Source organism: Varroa destructor, unplaced genomic scaffold, assembly GCF_002443255.2.
Source record: "Varroa destructor unplaced genomic scaffold, Vdes_3.0 BEIS01000001.1, whole genome shotgun sequence".
NCBI classification, from domain to species: domain Eukaryota; kingdom Metazoa; phylum Arthropoda; class Arachnida; order Mesostigmata; family Varroidae; genus Varroa; species Varroa destructor.
In genome coordinates, this window is record NW_019211454.1 from 53,335,529 (window position 1) to 53,357,529 (window position 22,001).

At 44.7% G+C, this 22,001-nt stretch overlaps 2 protein-coding genes across 3 annotated transcripts in view; both read left to right on the plus strand.

The window, feature by feature from the left end:
• Nucleotides 1-22,001, plus strand: part of LOC111249103 (uncharacterized) — a 269,871-nt gene that overhangs the window by 98,667 nt on the left and 149,203 nt on the right. The gene's annotated exons all lie outside the window — the stretch shown is intronic.
• Nucleotides 1-22,001, plus strand: part of LOC147758813 (uncharacterized) — a 156,166-nt gene that overhangs the window by 67,777 nt on the left and 66,388 nt on the right. The window contains exon 1 of one of the 2 annotated variants that reach the window (XM_086977599.1): nucleotides 3,717-4,456. The exons of the other annotated variant lie outside the window; for it this stretch is intronic. The gene's annotated coding sequence lies outside the window, so the exon portion shown is untranslated. Of the gene's footprint in view, nucleotides 1-3,716; nucleotides 4,457-22,001 lie in introns of those variants that run through there. 2 annotated transcript variants of the gene reach the window in all.

The window sequence follows — 22,001 nt, forward strand, 5'->3', positions numbered from 1 at the left end:
TACCAAGCACATTCACCTTCTGCTCGTTCAGTAACAACGATCGATTACTTTTGTTAGTATTGTTGTTATCATAGTTGCTGCTGGTTTTGACATTGCTTTCGTAGCTGTTGATGTAGTGGAAGCGATGCGATCTACGAGGTTGAAATGAAGCATGCTTCGAGCGCTGTTTTGCCGCCACTCCTCCTCCAATACTCTCGATGTCCCACTCTTCGTCTGCGCTCGTCCGTGAGGGGCATTCCTGAGATCGCCCCTGAGACGGTCTTGCGCCAGCGAACCTCCTCTCTCAAATCAGCTTGCACGTCGAGTATGGTTGTAGGCTCATTGGATTTGATTTCGGACGGTTGAGAACGCATGCCGCCTATTTTGAACAGGACCATGTCGAACATCAGGAGAAAAAACTTCAGCAAGCAGTAGCTTCATACTGGACCCTAGTCACCCGTTGGCTGGTCCACAATTAAAGTTTGAATGAATGGTATACTGATCGGTGGTCCGGCTGGTTGTGTTAAATAAGTGCAAGCATCTATAACCCCACTGTTTTCATTGAGCGATCACTCCTGAAGGTTTCGTGAGCTGGCTTTTTCGTTGGAAAGAAAGTATGCGAGGTTAGTGTTGGTGTAAAAGTGAATCTGAGCATACGTTTCGGTATCGTGATTGTGTTTATTTTGTACTTAAAACTAATGTTACACTAACGTTCGAGTCCTCTAACGGATTAGTTATGAACACGCCTTGACCCATTCGTCTTGCATGTGAAACATCCCCGACAAACTGTCTGAGACAAAAAAACTCCAGCCATTTCTAATTGAAACCTAAAAAATTTCAAGTTACACATCCAGACCATTATATACTAAAGGTCTGCATTTGAAACTACCACTACTTGTATAGTTGCACTCGCTAGGAAACCTTCTTTCCATTCGAGGTACGTAATGATAACGTCATCGCATGCAAATGTACACGTGTTGAATACCATATTGAATTGTACCCAGTGCGTGTACATTCCATTGTTGGCTTGTATATAAATTGCTCGCAATGTCGTCCAATGGAACTGCTTGCACAGGCCAAAATATTTAGAATTTTAGTAAAATTAAGAAATGAATACATAATTATTTTTGGTCATCACAATATTGTGCACATATATGCCCATTTTACAAGTAAACTGTACAATACCTGGGTAGCTTCCAAAAAGTGAAGTATGGTAGCTTTTTCGCTCATCTGGTTAGCGACTCGTCTTTTTTCCAATTTTCATTTTCGCTTACGACGAACTCCAACCTACTTCATCTTCACAAGGAAGCGCAATAATCGCCTTTTGGTACTCGATTCAACCCACGCTTCCCATCTAGAGTTCGATCCTCATGAGCATAAATAACTGTAGTAAGATAAAACAGGTAGACAGGGGTTTCCACCTCAAAAAGTGGCTGAAACTAATTATACCGATGGATCTGGCCATATAATCGTTGTCTGTGCTGAGCTGCATGTGTGAATTGAAGAAATGAATAAAGCAGGTAAAAGGAGACGCACTATCAGACCGCTGACATGAATCGGCAGCAGCTGAAGCAACAGCAGGTGTTCGCCAGTAATAAACAGGATATTCCAAAATTTTTAACTCGAACAGAGTCTACCAGCGACGGTTTGCTGACGTGTGGTGCAGACCAACCTTAGTGCTCATCCCATACTCTACATTTGACCCCTGTGCTTACCGCCTCTGGACATCACCACCAATATTTTTCTTACAGAAATGCTCTTCCTGTTTTTACCACACTTTCCTTCTAGACATAGTACTCTGTGAATTTTCATCCCATCCCGACGACTTGTCTGGCTGAAAAATCTCGATCTTATGTTTCCTCTACAGTCGTTGCTGTTCCTCTTCCTTTCATCTGATACGTAGTGAAAGCCCGGGCAGCGCGTGGTGCTCCAAAGTTGTTAGACGGTAGGGATTTAGTTCCTAATACTATACTCCTTCGGCCGTCTTCCATCTTGAATTTTACCGCTCCCTGAGCCCACTCTCGTTGGCTCTCCCCCGATTTGAAGAGCCCTTCCTCTCTCAGGAACGACCAGTGTACACTGGTAGATAGCACTGCTAAGGGTCCCTCTTATCTTATTTGCCATTAGCGAGCCACACCAGAGACTGGGCCGAAGCTAGACACCTTACAACAGCGTAAGGTTTGGTGGAATTTGGCTGGAAGGAAGCCGTCAGATTTTGCTTTCCGTGTATGGTACTGGTTAAAGCGTCCGAGCGAGCGTCCGCTTTATCCGGCAGACCCCATCTTTGCACTGAGCTTCCCACTAAGGAAAACAAAACATATCATCTAACGCCCAGCAAGCTGATCAGATATCTTGCGATCGTTGTTGTGGCGGGTGCACGATTTCTTAGCTGCACCTTGTTCGCTTCGAATGAGTATTTTATATTCGCGCAGGGGGCATGAGTACGACTTTTGTGGTCACCTGCGTTATTTCACGACACTGTCTTTATGCTCGGTTTTTATAAAGAACTGTGCAAAATGGGCAAAAAAATACAAGCATAGGTATTCGTGTCATAAGCAAGTCAGGTGGGTTCGACCTCTTCGTTATGCAACAACCCCAAGTGCGTAAATTTCTAATAGTCGTCTTCAAATATATGGCCGAGGAGTTAAAAATCTTAAGTATCAATTAATTATCATATACAAATAACGTATGCATACGAATGAAAAAAGGTGTGATTTATTTTATGTTAATCTTATTTGTTGTTCCCCGCAGTACATGGACAAGTATGCTCCTTTAGGTTTCAAGTCTTACCTTTGGAAACAACACAATGTTTGTTATAATTGAACAAACATTCTTCAACAGAAGGAAACTGTGCAAACAGGGTTTTTGACATTTCGATGCGCTTTGGCCGTTATTGAAGAACGGGAAGTTCCTTGCTTCTTTCGGGCGTCTCTGCGCTCGCTAGTTTTATTTGCTTTCTCGAAGCATATGACCGTTGCGAAGCGGTTCAGTCAAGAAAAACTATAATCTTTGCACATTATTGCTAACAGCTGCATTGTCTGGTAGTCCTATCTGCTTGAAATCTAGCTAGACTAATGGTTTTTTCCAATAATAAATACATCATATGAGACTGAGTAATTTTTAGCAGAAGCGTCGTTATGGTTAATTAGTAAAGTAGTTCGCTTAGTCTTGTACTTGGACCCACCTATGGCTGGAAGTTTGTACTTATCAACACCACTAGAAAACTTATACCATCATTCTTATAGCAAATGGAAATACTATTGGGCATGACAAGTGGAATGTAGTTTTTTGCTGCCATCTGTAGCATACATTTAATGACTTTGAATCGACTAATTTAACATTACTTTTGCCATTGAACTCCTAAGACGGTCTGTTACCAACATCACAGCATCTATTCCAAAGACGTAATTTATACCGAAGGTAGGCTGATCGTGTGGCGTATTTTTTTTTTAATCGTTATCGTTGTTATTGTTAATTTCACCGAACGATCTACTCTATTGCCCCACAATTTGTGTCGGCATCAAAAGATATCATACCTATCTGCATCTGGAGCAAAACAAATAGGCCGATGCTATGCCCAGCATCGCTATAAGGCCACTACTCCTACTACAACGATAACATCAATCCACTACATTTCATTATGTATTTGAGCTGCCTTTGTTTGCGTGTATCAGGTTGCTAGGATCGTGTCATTAGTGGCAGCTTGTTTTCTCGGTTATTATATCAATCTAGTCGTTACTTATTTTCAACACTTATTCGTTAGAACATTTACTCTCCACTAGCGCCCCCATCGACTCTTGCCATCATCGCATCCTCCTCGCCCATGTCCATACTGTGTTTCAGCTATTGGTAGTGATCGCTATGTAAACAGCTACATGGCTACAGGGGAAATAGAAAATTGAATTTTAAACTAAGCACGCCCATGTTACATCCTGCCATATTTGTCAGTGTCATTTCTTCGTTCTGAAATAAATTATAGTTAATTAAGAACGCGCTAGCTTAGCGGAACGAACTAGATTGCTTCGTTTTCTTCGCAGAGTTGGACGGCTCTTCGGTGCCGACGGTGGTACAATGGTCTCGGTTGTGCCGAAAGCGACAGTTGTAGGTGCTGCCCCCAGGTAAAGCCGCTCGGTAACGCTACAGTAGGGGCAGTTGCCACAGAAGCAGCAATTTCAATGCAACTGATTATGACCTGCAAGAACGCGTATAGGTACAATTTATGTTCCTGTGTCCTTCCCAAGTTGTTCTGCCGCAAATGTGGGAAGTGAGGTGTGCACATCGTAGCGGAAAGTTACTGCCTCCAGTGTCTACAGCGATGGCGAATATAGTCATGCAATCAGTTACAACTGGCCGTTGCGGAGCTGAGGCACTCATATTGTGGTTGCGGTTGTTCTTGGTGTTGTTAATATCGCCGCTGTTGCTGTCGTATCTTAAAACTCAACTTAGAGGCCATCTTAGATTATGGAGGGTGCCGCAAGTAAGTTAAGCCTTAACTTTTATTTACATACAGTATTGCGATAAAGTCTACATTAAATACATAATTCCTCCTTACCGTGCTGATCAATACAACGCTGATAGCAATAGGTTATGGATTCGGCGATTTAATTGTAGCTTTTAAATCTTCTTGTGACGTCGGTTTTCTGCTGTAGTTTTCTATCTCCTCTATCTCAGGGCTCCCCCCCTCCCCCCCGAGACAAAATCCATTAGCGTTAGGTTTGGCGGACCGGGAGGCTATTCTATGGAACTTTTTCGTCCAGCCCATTTGTTTGGAAAATTCTCATCAAGATATGCTTACATTACAATGATAGTGTAAAAGTGCCCCTTGCTGGGAAAAAAAATTCGCCATTTTCACTAAATTTTTCCAGAATGCTTGTTGAAACAGGTTATTGCTTTAGATTATTTGACACCATTCACTGTACCAAGAGTTATCTTACGTAGTACCCTCTTTCGGAAGCACGCTCTTTTTTCTAATAAGGCTGGCTTTCTAGATGGGTTTTCAGTTAGACGCCATATGCGGGTAGGTGTGTATATCTAATGTTAAAATGTAATACATCTACTTGAGCTGTTCTGCATTAAGGATAGTGCAGGTAACAGCACGATGAGAAACGAGCCTTCGTGCTTCAAACGGAACACAAAATAACAATATTATACTTATATTTTCACTTGCAATTACGTATTCGCATATGAACCTTCCAATACTAGGTCACCCGCGGAAATACATAGCCGAGGAAAGTATGGTAATAAAATTCATCCATCTCTTAAAGTAGGGTGCCCTGTTGTAGAGGGTGTTTTCTCCCTCTACTAGTAATAGTAGTTGCGGTAGTTTGTTTTTCCTGTTTATATGTGCCCGCGCGCTGCCTTCTACGTATGTTGTGACTGTACTATATTAGGCGGGCAAGTAACATAAGGAATCTCTGCTGTATTTCTACGAGTAAATGTTCTCTGCGTCCCCGTGTGCGATTTGTTACTGGCAGGCTGAATGAATGGGTGAACAATATTGAAAAGGAAGGATTTCCCAAGAAGTCTCTCAAAGGCAGAGCAGTCTTCTCAGGTCTGTTGGCGACCACATCAGAGAGTTTACAGGGAAGGGCGCATTATCCTTCCCGTATCCTGTGTCCTGTACGCAATTCAACTATGCTAGGCGTAGTACTGACAGATGAGTCGTGCCATAGTAGCCTTAGGCTGCACAGGAATGCCTACAATAGACGAGCTTTCAATTCTGAAGTGAGGCGAATGTATAGATATTAGAACGGAGCATGTTACGTCGAGTAGAATCAGAACCGTGAATCAGACGTATACAAAGAGAAAAAGAGGGCAAATTGAGAGAGACAAATATGGTTCGGGGTTAGAGTTTTATGAAGCTTATCAGACTAGTGCAGCATAGTGGTGCCAACGAGTGCCCGTCGTCACCGCGCACTGTCAACAGCCGAAACCTAAATGCGGATTGTGGCACACCGCGAGCCAGCGGGCGACCAACACAAAAAGAATATATGTACTACAGTGTCAAGTGTGCCTGCGGGCAAAAAAGAGGAATGCTAATGGCAGCAGCAGTGATGACCAGGATTGCTAAAAGTACTTTGCCAGATGGCAATGTGTTGCTTTCTATTCGTGTTACGTATAAGCAGTACGTTACTTGGAGCGGGTAGAGAACGAGAAAGGAAGCTCGCAGGCGAAGTGCGAAGTGTGTATTCGAAAAGACAAGGCGATACATCACCCACAAGACGAGCTGGCAGCTCCCCAGTCCGCCATCCGTATCCCACGGGCACTGCTAGATACCTAGGATTCTACCACCTTATCGATGAACAATAACTATTTGCTTCATAAGGAGCAATAAGTAGAGTAGATTCGTCCGAGATTGGGTCGTTGGCGGGTGGTCCCTATTTACCCGTACGCCCGTTGATAGTTGTGATAGCAGAGTCGTCATTGATCCTGGCATTTGTTACTGCTGTTTGTTGTCATTGTCACAGCGTTGTTATCATTATTACTGCGATTACAGTAGTGCAGCGAAGCGATACAAAATACTATTTTGCACGATTATTCAATCCTGTCGCTGATCTGAGTGGTAGTTCGCTTGAACACACTAATCTGCCCGCTACAGGAACTGGTTTAAATTTAAATGGTGATTCCTTATCGGTTCTCCAAGATCGGCACTCAAAATGGAAATTGTCACCAAAAACGAACCCGACCAAATACATAGGTACTAAAAGATGCGAATTTAAAAACACTGCCATAGTTCCTTCTTTCTTTGCAAGCTGCGGGTTGGGAACTTTTTTTCTCGCCTAATCCTCGAGTATATGCGCGTTTTAAGCATCCCTATTTTTTTAGCACTAGGTGGTAGAAAAAAAGTGGGGAATGGAAAATAACTTCACATGGACGAGCAGGAAATCAGGCACGTGTTTGGCCTGCTCGTGACAATTGCTTAAAAAGGATTGATTCATGAATGCCATTAATTCGACATGCTGTTGCCGCGCCAGCATCGGCTATCGCTGCCTTCAATTCAGATTTTGCGGACGACTATGAGTGAGTGGTGTTGCTGTACGTTTTGCTTGTAGAATAAGGACTAATCCGTTCACAGGGAGTCTTGACCTTTTTCATTTTAGCGGAATGTCTCATTATCAATTTTTGCCATTAATAACACTGTAGTAATTACCAACAGACATACATTACCCAGAGCTCTGCTACTCCATTTTTTTTATGTGCAAAATTTACCTTTCCTATTCAATTCTTATAGTACTATGCCATTCTGGTGCATAGGGCGCTCCTTGACGCCCAATTCTCGTTCGCTGATGACGTTAACTACCTCGTGCTAGGACACACCCGTTGGCATCTTCACACTGTGTCACCATTTCGTATCTTAGTGCGTCTGAATTTATAGTACCCACAATCTTCGTTTTTACTATTTCATCTTATATATCCACATATATATGCACACATTGCAGATGCAAATCATCACAGTCGAGGTCACCGGAAAAGGGGCTGGTTAGCGAAAGCGCCGCATGACCCGTAACGATCGATTCTACTCACTCAGCAACCGAAAAAATCTTACTCTGTTCCCTCTACAGCTGTGAGACATGTCTTACTAGAAGTCATTCAGCGAATAGTTATCCCGCGGTGATCGTTTTTCACGGATTAAAACGAAAACAAGACAATCCTTTAGCTATGTCACTTGCATTATAACTAAGCGAAACCTCTTAACCTGCTACTTGCAACTTACAAGTTAAGTTTGCTTATACTGCTTCTGGGAACTTGGAAGTTTCTTCGATTCTCGTGCAAAATGAAACGTAGAAAGGAAGCTTCACGTTGAACAACGCTATTGTTACTTTTTACGGTCTTTATTAGATACGGCCTACATGGAAAAAACTTGGGCGATCTGCGATAAGCATTTCCTTTTTAAGTTGCGTATTCCCCCTTGATAACACTGTACTACCTGGCTATATATATATGCACATTATATGTATATATACACAAGGTCTTAAACGACCTTGTGACGGCAGGCGATAAGGCACCATACCTGCTGAGTTCCGATTCCAACAGCAGTTTGTTACAGCTCCGCATTCTGTTGTGATATAACCTGCAATAGAGTGGCGTAGGTGATAACGAAAAGTAGCGATATAGTGAGCTTAATGGCGGCAACAGTGGAACTAGTTATTGTAGCAGTAGAGATAAAGGCTCTTCGGTTCGGCAGAGGGCGGTAGCCTGGACGAATTGATTTAAATGTTAGCTTTTCTGAATAACCAAGCAAACTTTTATCGTCTTTGGCCCCAGTTGGCTCCAAGAATCGTAGTCGTCGCCGAGGAGAAGCCGCAGTCTACGGCCGACGCTGTCTGCAGGACAGTCTCCACTTCCCCACGCCCCTCCTCCACTTTGCTGCTTCTGACCTTCGGTCGGTCGGCCGGCCGGTCGTATGCTGGTAACCCTGGTGTACTTACCAGTTGATAAAACTATGCACATATATTAACGTCTTCGGCCGGCGTCTGTTTGGTTCGTATGTACTACCGCTCACGGCACTAGCGCTGATGCTGCTGCGGCTGCTATCGTTACTACAGGACTCTGCGTTGCCTTGTGGCCGTAAATGTTTGACACTTTCAATAAAAATATGAGCAGATCTCTCAATCTTCCTCTCGCCATCATTAAATGTGAATTAATTAGGCGAGCAAAACGCTCGGCGAGCGGTGAAGTAACTGTTTACATTTACAACGTACCGGGGAAAGGAAGCCTGGGCATATTTGTGAGTAAGCCAAAGGTGCGGAATACACAGGCAGGACTATAGGAACGGGTTTGGCAAGAGCATCTGTTCAGTGGAAGTGATGATGGCACTGGTGCACAGGGTTTACTGAACTCCACATAGAATCTTTGCGAAGCCTGCTGTCATTAAAATCGAGCTTCGGCGTTTTCTAATTGTTTTCGTTTTAATGATGATCGCATTTGGGAGACCCCGCAGCAACCCCGGTGCGACTGCATGCCCTGCCTGAAGTGGTTTGCCAAATTGATATTGTATATATGCCACTGTGAATTGATAAATTAGGGAATGTGCAGCAATACATTTCGGATTTCAAGTTTATTTTAAATAATTAATTGTGTACTTTACATTTGTGATTATGAGATATAATACTGTATATAGTAAACCCGTAGCTGAACTCATATTGTATCCGCTTTATTAATTTTGATGCCTAATGTATGCTACGGTACGCATCACGGATACGACAATCCGGTGTGTTGAGGATCAGTCTTTTTTACAGTTCCAACGACGACAATTATCTGCGATAATATCTGCCTTATCATAAGCTTTTACCTTAAAAATTGCTTACATTGCGTATAAAAGCTTACCAATTGATCACAGAGGTCTCATAAAGGTGAGCTCAGGGATTGCGCAGCGCTCCATGTCTAAGTAAAGTGTTTCCAAAGGACGGATTTCTCCCTTGAATCACTGAACTCGTCTGACCATCGAAAACGTTGCACGGCGGACGCATTAGCTGCTAGGGCTACAATCTGTGTTTGTAAATTCCGGGAGTTGAGCCTTCAAGGCCTGCAGTTACGATGTTGGATTTGTCAGTGTACGTTGGTTTGATCGTCTGTTTGTGTATGTGCGGTACAACCTGATGTTTGGGAGCTTCTGCCCAGCCTCTTCTAGTAGCACGGCCTCGGATCAGTGTGACGTCATGTCACACCGGCGCAGAATGGAGCTGGTAGGGATACAATGAGTAACAACAGAAAGCAAGGCTCTGCCGTTGCACTGCTATGGCTCTAGGGAAAAACTCGTTCGATTTTCGATTGGGTTTATTTGTTTGTTCGTTCTCTCTACTTCTGCTCCTTTTCTCGCTCACTCGAGAGACTCTTCCTCCTTCGGTTTTTCTATCATCTCTTTACTGACTTGTTGTATTTGATTTTCTTTCTTCGATAATTTGCACTTTGTCGCATCACTTACTGCGGGCCTTTCAACGTTCTTTTATTGTTGGACCTCGCTTTCTACGGCCGAATAATAAATACCTTGCGCTATTGCATAACAGTTCTAGTTTTGCCTTTTCGCGATGTTGTTGATTGTGTTGAGCTGATTACTCATTGAGAAACAGTGTAACCTTGAATATTATAGTGATTACGGGTTGATGCAATACAGCGACCTTAGGGGAAATTGGTCTATTCAGTCGGAATATCCACAAATGTTTGAGAAGGCGTATTGATGCACGTGATAGGTCCTTGGTGGGAAGGTTAAATCACCGACCCGTGCCGCTTTGTTACCGTGCTTTTTTCTTTCCTTGTAGATGGTGTTATGATATCAAGCTCTACTTATCTTTCTGAGACGCCACGGTAACTAATTAGATTGAATAGTTATAACCGGCTCGCATGGATGGCAAGGAGTAAGATGACAGCTGTTATTCGACCACCACCAGCCCTACAGTCGCCGCAATCGCCTCCCCCGCTCGCAATAGCCTCTTGCTTGGCTTCAACGAGAGGGAGCTACATCGAAATCCTTTTAGTGGGCGACAGCGAATGGACGAACCACGTGTGGTAACAGCTAACAGTGGCCGGTGTAACGTCCTTTGTCGTGGGCTGATTTCGCCCGACATTGGCCCGAGTCCCCTGTATGTGTATGTAGTCTACAGAGAATTTCTTTTCCAGTTACAGTCAGCGATACTGTGTGCTGCAGTCTGTAGTTTTCATCCAACAATGTCCGTCCTATAAATAAGGCTAAAAGAGGGGTGAGCACCGAGCATATGAGCTAGAAACGCTAAGGGCAATGCACTGCACCATATCAAAGGGTATGTGAATCAGAAATCGCTATGGGAATCATAATTATAACTCTGCTTTCGTGTACACGTGCTAGTAACTATACACACGTTATTGCGTTACAAATGGCGAAATGTGGGAAGAGAAAGAAACAATGACCAGCTAAAAAGTTCTTGTCCTATGGTCGACGGTTAAGGAGAGCGTCGTCTGATCTGGGTTGTGATTGCGGGAGACCCACATGCACACAGAAGGCTCACCCAACACAAACAGTCTGCGTTGTCCTTTTCCTGCTACAATTTCGAAAAAAGGCGCTATTTCTTATTTCATAGACCGCCGCAGCTACAATACTGTGTTAGAAAGGCTGCTCCATCGAGGTCCTGTTAGTAGTGCAGATAGAAATGTTGATGGGAGAATCAAACAGCGGGATGATGAAAACAATGCGAGTAGATAATGATTGTCGTCCTTTGACTTATCCCTTCTGTCGCATCGGTGATTTGTCATAGCAATGCAGCAGCAGAAATAGCGATAGTCTTTTCTCTAGTGGCTAGCGATTTCTGAATTTGTTTGCAATGCTGCAACGCATTGCCTATCCCTGCTACTACTTAGCGCCTAGGTTGGATGCTACGGCATTCGTACCTCTACTGGCGTTTGCTCTCTTACGTAACTGTTATCCCTGGCGTTTTTGCTGACGATACTTCTAACACGATTGATACTGTAGTAGGAGCTCAATCGGTTCGACAGTCGTGCGGTAGTTGTTCTATTGGTTCAGTCGCCCACCGCTAGCAAGACTCAGTAAATCGCCAATGACTCGATTACCTGGTACATACCATAACGGAGATGATTGCCTGGTTGCATGGCTGGCTGCTAGACTAAGAGGTAAGAGGGCGGCAGCAAAGAAGACGCAATGAAAGATGAAAGGGACGACAACTACGAGGAGTGAAAAGGGAAAACGCTGAGCTCGCTATTACTGTTGCCGTCCTCCTGCTACGACAAGCTCAGAAAAATTTTAGGAGAAGCTTTTGGGTCTGGGTCTGATCCGGCAGGGGCTGTCTTTACAATCATGTCCTCAGGGATCAAGGTACAGCGGGCGACGGTTTAATAATGATTTCTTGCTTTCTTTTTCTCTTGCTTTATTCCTACCTGTCCCGGAAATGCTTTACAAGAGGGCAAATGGGTAGGGAGGACCATTTCTTTGCCAGGTATGCAGTACCGGCATACGAGCCAACGTGAAATAAGGCATAGAGCACTCAGTCAGCGAGGCAAACATGAAAACGAAATCTTTGTATAGACAAATAACAGCACCAATGCTGCCATTGGCACTGCTGACGGTACGTATATGGCAACGAGTAGCAAAGCATCGTTGTTGAAGGAGGCAACAAGAAACACCAAAAGCGTTTTGCGTTGTTTCTGCCAGACGAGCAAGGTTGTTGCCAATTACCGTTCGACCCCCTTCGCGTGCCGTAAGTACGAAGAGAGCAACAAAGTTTGCTTGAAAGCGACAAATTCGCAATAAGAACATGTTCTTGTACCTGGCTTTATGCACAGCAGTACAGCTGGCTTGCGCTGTTACTTCGCAGCTATAGACGAGAGTGACACAACAATTTAAATTCAACAAATTGTGATGAAGCTTGCTTCTGCCGACACGTGTTTGATTTTGTACTGTATAAGTGGAGGTGCTAGGTAAGCAGACGACGTAGGTCTGCTGTACGGCGTAACTAGCGATTGCCAGGGCTGTTTTAGAAATGTGCTAACCGGGTCTGTGTAAACTTATTATCAACAACAGACTATTGATTTGCACTAAGATCGAAGGACAAGCAGCGTCACGAAGGGCACACAGAGGGCAGGGTTCGTTGTACTAGCTAGCAGTTTGAAGTACTCTTTCCTTACGCAGTGTATCTATACATTAAACCGTTTTCCTTATATCGAATATACCTTGAGGCGGGGGATAGATTTACCCATCTAGCTTTACTTCTCTTTGCGGCGCAATTTGGTGGCTTAACAATTTAGCTTTGCGGATGAATTTGTAGTACATCTAGCGATTTCTTTGCTATCTACTGGCGGAATGGACAGCCTATGGTTCCACTTGAATTGGCCCGTCGTCTTCAACCGGCTAAAAAATTGGCCGATGATACCGAGTACACTTATTTAAGTCAACAGTACTGGCTGTAATGATTGATTTAGAACTGCTGCGTGTAAGCATCGGCTCTTCTTCGACCGACTACCCCAGAGGTACGTACATGGTTGTGTGATTAGTGGCTGCGACCAACAAAGTGATGCCGATTGCAGCCATAGTAGTCCAGCTTGCGGCAAGAACAGCGTGTGAATAAGACCTAGCTATTTAGCTGATGTGGCATGCCTTTGAACCTGCTAGAAACAGTTCCACCTTATCTCGGCGGTCGGCTGTCTCGACATGCTGCCAGCACAACCACTGTTACTAGTATTACTATTCCTTGGTTGCTCCCTGACTGTCTCTACAGCCGTCTCTAATCCACTAAGGGACTCCTTCTGCCTGCTTTGTTTCTACTGGGATAATGCTGCTCGCCTGCACAGAGTGGCAAGCCAAGATGGCATGTCACGTGCACCCTCCGCAACTATGGCCGTATCCCATCGCTTCTCACTGCTACTGCTGTGTCGTTACCGCCAGTGCCCCCACGGCTACCAAACTAGCAGCAGCATCCGCCTCACATCTACAATATACATATATACACAAACACACGCCTGCACGCAAACCAACGAATTTTGCTGCTACACAAATGGATGGGAGAATGTTGTCGTTCATTGTAACGGCAGCGATGATGATGACGACGACGAAGTCTCGTCGTTGCCTATGTAAAGAGTGTCACGCTAGCAAACGAGCTGGGAGAGGAAGGTATGGGCATTGCGCACGGTTGGGAAGTAAGGCGCAGGGCGGACGGTAGGAACGGGTTTGCTGGGAATGAAAACTGGGTGTCGGGGCCTTACTGTCGGGGACCTATCGGGCTGTTGGGAAGTTGTCTGAATTGGAATTCGGTGCGCCTTGAGCCTTTAGAGAGACATAATGGCAGCACTGGCATCTGGTGCTGGCCATATGGGCTGACTCAATGGCTATATGGCTCACACATAGGAGAGTCGGTAACTGACTCTGTCTGCCCCACCAAGGACGTACGTTCATATTATCGAACGTCGAGCCTAGAGCTGTTCCAGCTAAAAGCGGCATGCGCGCGGGTTACTGGAGGTGCCAGAGATGTACGGGTATTGTCGGTAGAGGCTTATTCCTAATAACTTCGTCTGCTCGTTGCCAAAACACATAAAAAAGGTTTGTCTTCTCATAGCAAATATTTTAGCTGACATGTGCCGAAGCGATCTTGTGTGAGCGATGTTGATAAGGGTTAGGCTAGTTGCCTTAGTTCGTCGTTGTCGTAGATTGCTAGTGGTGGCTGTTGCCGGCAACATCGTCTGCAGCAGCAGATGGGTTGAAGGCTTCAGTCGGAGCAAAACTTGTAGTCTTTGTGGCGGCAACTGACGAAAATCGTGAAAGATCTGAGCGAACGCACGATGCGTCCTTGCACGATAGACGCTCAATCTCCTCAAGAGATCAAGGCCTTTTCCAAAGGGAAAGAATCCTCGACTACCCTTCAAAGCCGTTGCTGATGCCGCTGTCGTTTTACAGCGAATATTTTTACCGTATGTTTAAAAAAGTCTTTACCTTGCCACGTCGGCAAAGTGTCGGCATCCATATTCTTCTTCTCAAGAATGTGAGGTGGTGCAGCAGTATACACCCCGTTTTCGGGCTGTCGTTCGGCTACCACCTCTGTTTCGGGCGGTCAGGGCATATGAGAGGAGTACTCCCACTCCTACACTACTAGTACAACTATTATTATCCACCGATGCGAACTCTTTTCCTTGCAATCGCCTCTCTCAATGGCCTTACTAGCTTGCGGTTGCGTCCAATTCTATATAAAAGCATCATCAATCAATATATGTCCTTTAATATTAGGTATAGTTATGACTACACTGGCGTTCGAGTGGCTTGCACCAGTACTAAACGATTTAATAATGACGCCGGTTTCATAGTTTCTAGTATAAATATTATGATTGCTCCCTAGCGCGTTTTGTACATAAACTTATTTACTTTGATATGTATTGCATATACGTATAAGTGATTTGAAGTGGTTTTCGTTTGTTCATCTACTGAGTCATTCTTAACGTCTATATTAAATTGTCTCAGTGATGAATTAACCTTTTGCAGCGATTTCAAATGTGAAGTTTTTTCTATTTCTGCACCGTCTAGATGGCCTGCCGCTGCCTTCACACAGTTGGCCGGGCACCTAGCGACTGTTCGCCATGCGACATAACGCTTGTCTTTAGCCGTCACCAGCGCGACCGTTTTCTCCTTTTGCTTCTCTACGCCAGCTGTTTCCTAATGTCTGCGTTGGCCTCTCTAACGTCGGACCCATTCCAGTGCTATCACATAGTTCACCTGTGCTATCACCGACTCCACTCGCGTTACCGCTAATTTGCATTTAATAACTTCTTGACCAGGTTCATTCGTCGTTTTTGTCTTAACAGCAAAAGGCCCGTTATAGTCCCCCAACAGCCTTGGGGCGAATTTAATGCAAAAACATGCACTCCATTTCGCTTGAGAGATGCTTGCTTTCCATCGTCTTCCAATCCTCTGCCTCTAGGGCATTCTTCGTTATCCAGACCTCTAGGTTCTACCCACCACAGCAAGGTGGACCCCACAAGCCACTAACAGTGACTGACGATGTGAGTCTTCGTAGAACTTCAGCTCTTACTTTTGCTCCCTTTCTCCTTCTCCTTGTCCCTATAAAATTTGCTATGCCCTCGGGACGCTTTTAAGTCGACGGGGGTCGAGGTCTAGTCGCCTCATCTGCCGGGTGGTACACGCCTGTCTCCGAATTCGTTCACGTCGCCCCGTTTCATAGATCCGTCATCCATTCGCTGGGTTCCTTGTCCACTTTTTCTTGCCAGCTGAATCGCTCCTATTGGCTAAGTTCGCGTATAAATTTTTCCTCAAAAATCCACAGATCTTGGTAATTGGCGTCACTTAGCAATTCCAGTTGGTATGCTCACACTGCATCTGGTGGTTTGGGTTCTGGTCACTAGGGTTCAGTATTTTGAGCCATTGTCAAGGGATTTCGAGACAGTCTACAATTATTGCCTGTCTGAATTTGTGCTCGCGAGATAAGACTAGAACCAACAGCTAAAACTCTGCATCAAGCATGGACCCAACGGATATCCAAGCATTTGTAGCGATTGGGCGATGGACAAAGTAAGCAAGGACGAAAAAGCGAGGTAATAACAGTTGGGTTCGTCTGTAAGAAAGTAGCTGCGCTTGCTCTGCTCGTATTTTTAGTCGAACCATCGTCTAGGCGCTTGGCAAAACTGAGCCGCTAATAACATATTAAGTACTAGAAAATAGTAAGATGCACACATGTTGCCTGCTATTGCATCTGCGTTCGATGCTACCGATTGATATATTCTATGCTAAGATGCTTCGAAGTGGTGCTATAGAATCTATATATGTACCGAGAAGACTGTACAATCATCTTGTCGTGCGACAATCATCCAATAATCATGTCTTCATTCAAAATCATATTATTTTGGTTCGCATACACTGCCAGATGGTATTATCAGCAGAAATTATTAAGTATGCAAGATACAATAATTTTCAACAGGTACCTATTTAATATAATCTTTCTAAATAGATAAATTGTTCACGTGGCTTCCATTTACAGTAAGTAGAGCCTGTTAAGTAGAACCTATAAGTAGAGCTGTTCTTTTAAAAAGCTATGGGCACCCGTAATGTGAACGAGTAAAGATCCTCATCGGATAGTATTACAATGCTACAGTGTGACACTTAAGGCAAAAGGAGATAAGGCCCTCAGCGTCCTGGATATCCAGCAGATCTTTTCCACCGAGAGATGATCAGCACTACAGCTACAAGCATGCACGTGTCAGCCAGGTCCAAACGTGCACAGGTCGGTCTAAACAAACAGGCCTTGTGGAAAAGCAAGCTAAGAAATTCGCGGGAAAGAGGAAAGAAGCGTGAGAAAAACCTCTGAGGTCTTATTTTTTATCTCTCTTTTGCAACCAGGCATGCTCTGAGGAACAGCGGGAGCTAAATAGCGATTGAGAAGGAAACTAAGCGAGTGCCTTGAAGAACAAGAAAGAGATGCACACAAGGGAGTTTTTCTCTCGCGTCCTTGTTGGTTGAAGAGTCCTCCATCACAGGTTTACTGACCCTTGTACAGAAAGCCATCCTATAGAAAGAAGACTGATTGAACAACGTAGAACCCACCTAAAAGTACTGTGTTTCTTGCTGTTGCTTGATTTCACATGGACGTTCCGTTCCAAACACCTTATCCTTTCGTCTCTCTATCATCGATATCGACTGTTCCTGCCGCCGAAGCAATGGCTGGCTGCTACCGCCTTTGCTTGCAGCTCTCATAAGTGGCTGGCGGTGTTGAAGCTCACGCCATCTTGTTGCTAGCCCTCATGCCCGCCGTTTTGACCAGGTCTCGCATATGGCGCATACTCTTTCTCTTCTACTTCAGTCTTCTGCAAAAGGTCGCCAGCCTTAACGTTCTCTTTATTATTTCGCTGTCGTGAGCGTCGTGTAGCCATGGTGGGCTCTGTCTTCTCCTAGTGCCTTATCATAGTTGGCCCGATCCGTTTCCCTCCTTACTTTGACCCGCTTCAAGTAAATACGAAAAAAAGAAGAAAAAAGGGAGATGAGGAGAATTCGTGATGAGGCGAGGAACCGAGGAAGAAGGGGACTGGAAGGCCACAAGAAAGAGAGGAGCACGAATGTTACCGCATTACAGGAAGTGCACTCTATTCCGATCATTCATTCGACAACCAATCTAACACCCAGTCGTGCGTCTTGCGACTTGCGTCCCGTTGCCTCTGTTGACCACACCTCTTCCGCACTGCTGACTGACAGTCCCGTTCGGTGAGCTCTGACAGCAGCAGCATTGGCATTGGTATCGCGCCTTCATTGCAGTGTTGGACTGGTGTCACCCGGGGGGGGAGGGGGGGCGAGCCGGAAAGCAGCCGAGTAGCACACGCGTTACCAGTGCCATAGACGATTGGGGCAGCGACGAAAGCGACAGCGAAGGTTACAATGGTGGAAATCGCAGTGGTGTCGATTGCTCCAGCATAACACTATGATAGTGAGAGCATTAGGGAACGTGGCCGTTGGCAGCTGGGTTGCGGTAGTAGCATCGAGCAACGAGGCTGATGCCACTTATAGAAGTCGGTTGTGTCATACTGCACAGTTTTGCCAAGCCTATGCCGTAGAACTAGTCACTAGATCTCACGACACAGGCTTGCCGCCTTGGCGGCAAAGCGGCAGAGCCGTTTGCAGGCACTGATGATATAGGCGGATGCCAACAGCCTGAGGCCCAGCATTGATAGAAGTGGTAGAAGTGGTGAGAGGAGGTGTGGCACATGGATAAGCAATATAAATTGCCACCATTCCCCCCCCCATTCCCTTGCTAACTTTCCTGTGTTCCGCTTTTGTCCCCTTAGCTGTCTTATCCGCTCTGGAGCTCCCGCGCTACTCACCAGAATACAAGCTTGTAGCTGGGCAAGCACCACGCCGCCTCTACAACGCCCCCTATACGGGCCAGGCGGCTACCCCCTGGCGAAGGCCATGTCATTTAAGAAAATTTTATTAGCGAGCGGCGAGTTCAGTTGACGCGCCTGTCATGGGTTTGTGGCCGATCAACAAGGTGATAGACGAGCTGAACAATACAAGGCACAAGGCAACTCGACTAACCCAGTTTAGCCCGCCTGGTTCATCCAGCCGGTGATTTCCTCGTTACCCGCTTTTAGCACTGGTGTTGTTGGTGTCCTTCTTCATATTCCTTTTACCCTATTAGCTCAGACGAGGCTATCAAGCCCGTCGAAAAGTTTAAATTATTCTTTAACCGCGTGTCATTGTTAGGTGAAAACTAGTAGATATTTACAATAAATCATTGATTATTAATGATGAGAAGCTGATTGTCACACAAAAATAACGAGTTGAAACGCACATATCATTTAATGCTAAAAAATCAATGGTCGGTGGTTCAGTTTTTGTTTATTGAAGGCAAGAACGCTGGTAGAATCCATCAAAGATTGGAGGAAATTCTGGACAAAGAAGCTTTCAGCGAAACAACAATTCATACCTAATGCAATCATTCTGAACTCAAGAGTGTGCTGGAAAGAACTAAAAAATCTAGAAGATTACATTTCTTTCTATAATCTTCTATATCTACACAGAAGTACGAGGTGTTGTAATCACAAAAGCTTTTGAATAAAACTGTTTCTGTTGCTGCAATACAGAATCCCTTGTAGCACCTGTCATGAAAGTATCAGGGAACACCGCAGATGAAGAAAAACTGAATTCCTCGTGAACTGCGTTTATGGTAGGCAAAAACGTATAACGTATTCTAGAGAAAATTTGCGTAAGAAAAATAACCTAGAGTACACCATTGCCGTAGTTGACGAGATATGGGTCAGTTTTTGGCATCCACCAGAAAAGGGCAACAAAATGGTGCCTAACAGGAGAAAAGCCCGTTTTTCTCCAGATTTAATTCTGTGATTTTTTAAGGAGGCAGTAGGTGGTGCAGTATAGTCCACCGCCTAGTCCCTCAAACAAGTTATCGATAACCAGATTACGTATGGTAATTTGAATCACAAATACAGGTTGGCTGCAAAGCTCCCACTACCTTAACTTCAATCCGCAAACAGTCCATATGTTAAAATATCATTGCTCTAAAAGTATATAGTTTAGGTGGTACTGAAGTTTTTTTCGGATTGCTCAATAGCCCCGGACAATCTAATGGTAAAACAACATTCGAATTACAGGAATAATAGGTAGGCGTAGAATAAAATGTATGTGTATATATATACACAGATCGATTTTTCGAATTTTGTGAAGGTAGCTTGCGTTTAACTGCAAGACCTCTGACTGTCGAATTTTATTTTTGTGTGTGCCTCATCTTAAATCCAGTTGTACAGAAATTTTTATGCACTAGACAGTGTAATAAGTTTTTACAGTAAACTAAAGAACGAGCAACGGTCAGCATCTTGATTAAGAAACAGGCCATCGGCAGCTTTTTCGACGCAATTTCGTCGCTCATTTTGTCGCTCTTACCGATACCTGCTCGTGTTTCTTCTCGGTGAGGATCTGGCTTGACATCAAACCATTGCACGATGCCGTATTCCGCCACACAGTGTAGTACGAGCTTTTAGTTGTGTAGGAAATTACCCGCCTTGCCTCTATCATCTCTTTCGTTTGTTCCTTCTTTGGTGACGTCGAGATGCATATAACTGCAGTCTTGTCGTGTGAGATACTGACGTTTGGGGCCATGTTAGTCCCTGGCGAGCTGAGAGCGACTGCATCGTCATAGCATCGCCTCAGGGGGTATATCTGCATCAAGGCCATATCTATAAGCCCGTAGAGGGTTGGCAGCATGGTGATGGTACACAGAGCGAAGGACGATTACGATGGTAACGGGGGTTGCTATCGAAAAATGGTACATCATATCTTGGACCACTGACAATGGTGTTATCATTATACTCCGGTCTTAGTGGTACGGGTAGGACGGGCTTATTGGGTTTCCTATCGGCTTTTTACTCTGCTGCGCATCCGCTACAGCTCACATTTTCCCATCTATATGTATATATACACATATTTAGGGTTCTACGTACGAAGCAGATTTTATATATTGCCACTCAAGAGGTAGACGCGTCATCGGAGTTGAACTACTAAGCAAGCGGCTACACCTTATACAGGTACATATGAGAGTGATCGGCAGAAGAAAGTCAAGTCTATTGCTGTAGATTTTGACTTTCTTTTCTCTATATCGTAGCAGAGTATCTACTCAATGGCAGGGAGAAAAATGTCTTGATCGGAGGCACGGGAGTAAATTTGCAGCGTTACAATACCTAGGAAAGTGGAACGCAAACTACTAGCACTAGCATCATTTGGCTACCGTACCAGTCATCTCAATATGGCGCAACAACTTTTTAAATGGTGTTTGTTTTTCGTCATGCTTCTATAGCGAAAGTAGCTTTGAAAGCTACGTGGTGTATTAAATATTGTTGCTCTTCACAGTCCAAGGGTTCCGTTCTGTGTTAATGCGTGTTCGCATGTATCCGGTTCGTTTTCAATGCGCTATTTAGTTATTACAGCTTATCTCAATCACTCAGTATCTTTTTACGGTGGAAAAAGCTGATCTGTTTGTAGATTCGCCCAGCCAGTCGCTTTACATAGTGGTGGGGGCTGGTGCATTCCTCTTGCCTTGTTTGTGTGAGCGTGTTTGTACAACTCTCCAGATGGCGTGAGTCATCAAGATACTGGGACCGATGGTGAGTGAACGGAGCTCTTATCCTCAATGATTTCGGCTGGATTTGATTGCCTTTCTCGGCAGCGATAGTAGCGAATGTATGTCTCCCGGCATGAGAAATAGGCCTACGATTCAGGCTGCTCTCTCAATAATCACACAGCCTTCGATCGCACCAATGCAAGCTGTTATCACGCTCACAGGAAGCATAAACTAGTCACTATATGAAGCATAGACGAGGATATGGCACCCTGTCCCGAACCAGCTCATCGGGTTATATCGAACTAAAATTGGCGTCCACTTTCTTCTCCCCAGCGACTTCACTAACAGAGCACAGAGACAGCCGGTGGGTCTTTGTAAGCCGGCCATAGTTTTGCAGCTTTACACCATCGTCATCTACGGTGGCCAGAGGGCAATCGTTAAATTACAGCCTGTCGCTGTGTGTTCAGTCACCTTCAAACACCGTCTGTAAGCATCTTACTCCGCTTGCTTTATATAGATACCAAGACTGGGCTTCGTATGAAGGAAGGCGAAAAAGAACTTTGATATGGCTTTGGTTGTTATTTTTTAAGTCATATGTGACGCTAAGGCATAATTTGGAACCGCTATAGACTCAACTCCCAGTTTGGGCTCAACTTTTTCGTACTCAGAGGGCGATAGTGTTCAAGTTATTTTTTTTCGTTTTTACAGGTAGTTACGGTGGTAGGTGCGTAGCTTTTAATCAGACGTCCGGCCACTGTACAGTGATTTCTTTTTTGTTCGTCGTTCCTTTGTCTGTCTGCCCAGTCTACCCTCCCGTACCTTCGTAGCGATTTCAATTCTAGAAGGAAATTAAGCGTCCGAGAGTAATGCGCTGACTAAGCCATCGATTCGTTGTACTCCAAGTGACATAGTTAAAGTAGTAGCTATTGTTGTTGCTGCCGATCACGTCTGGTAGTTTGCAGTGTGATTCGGCGCAGT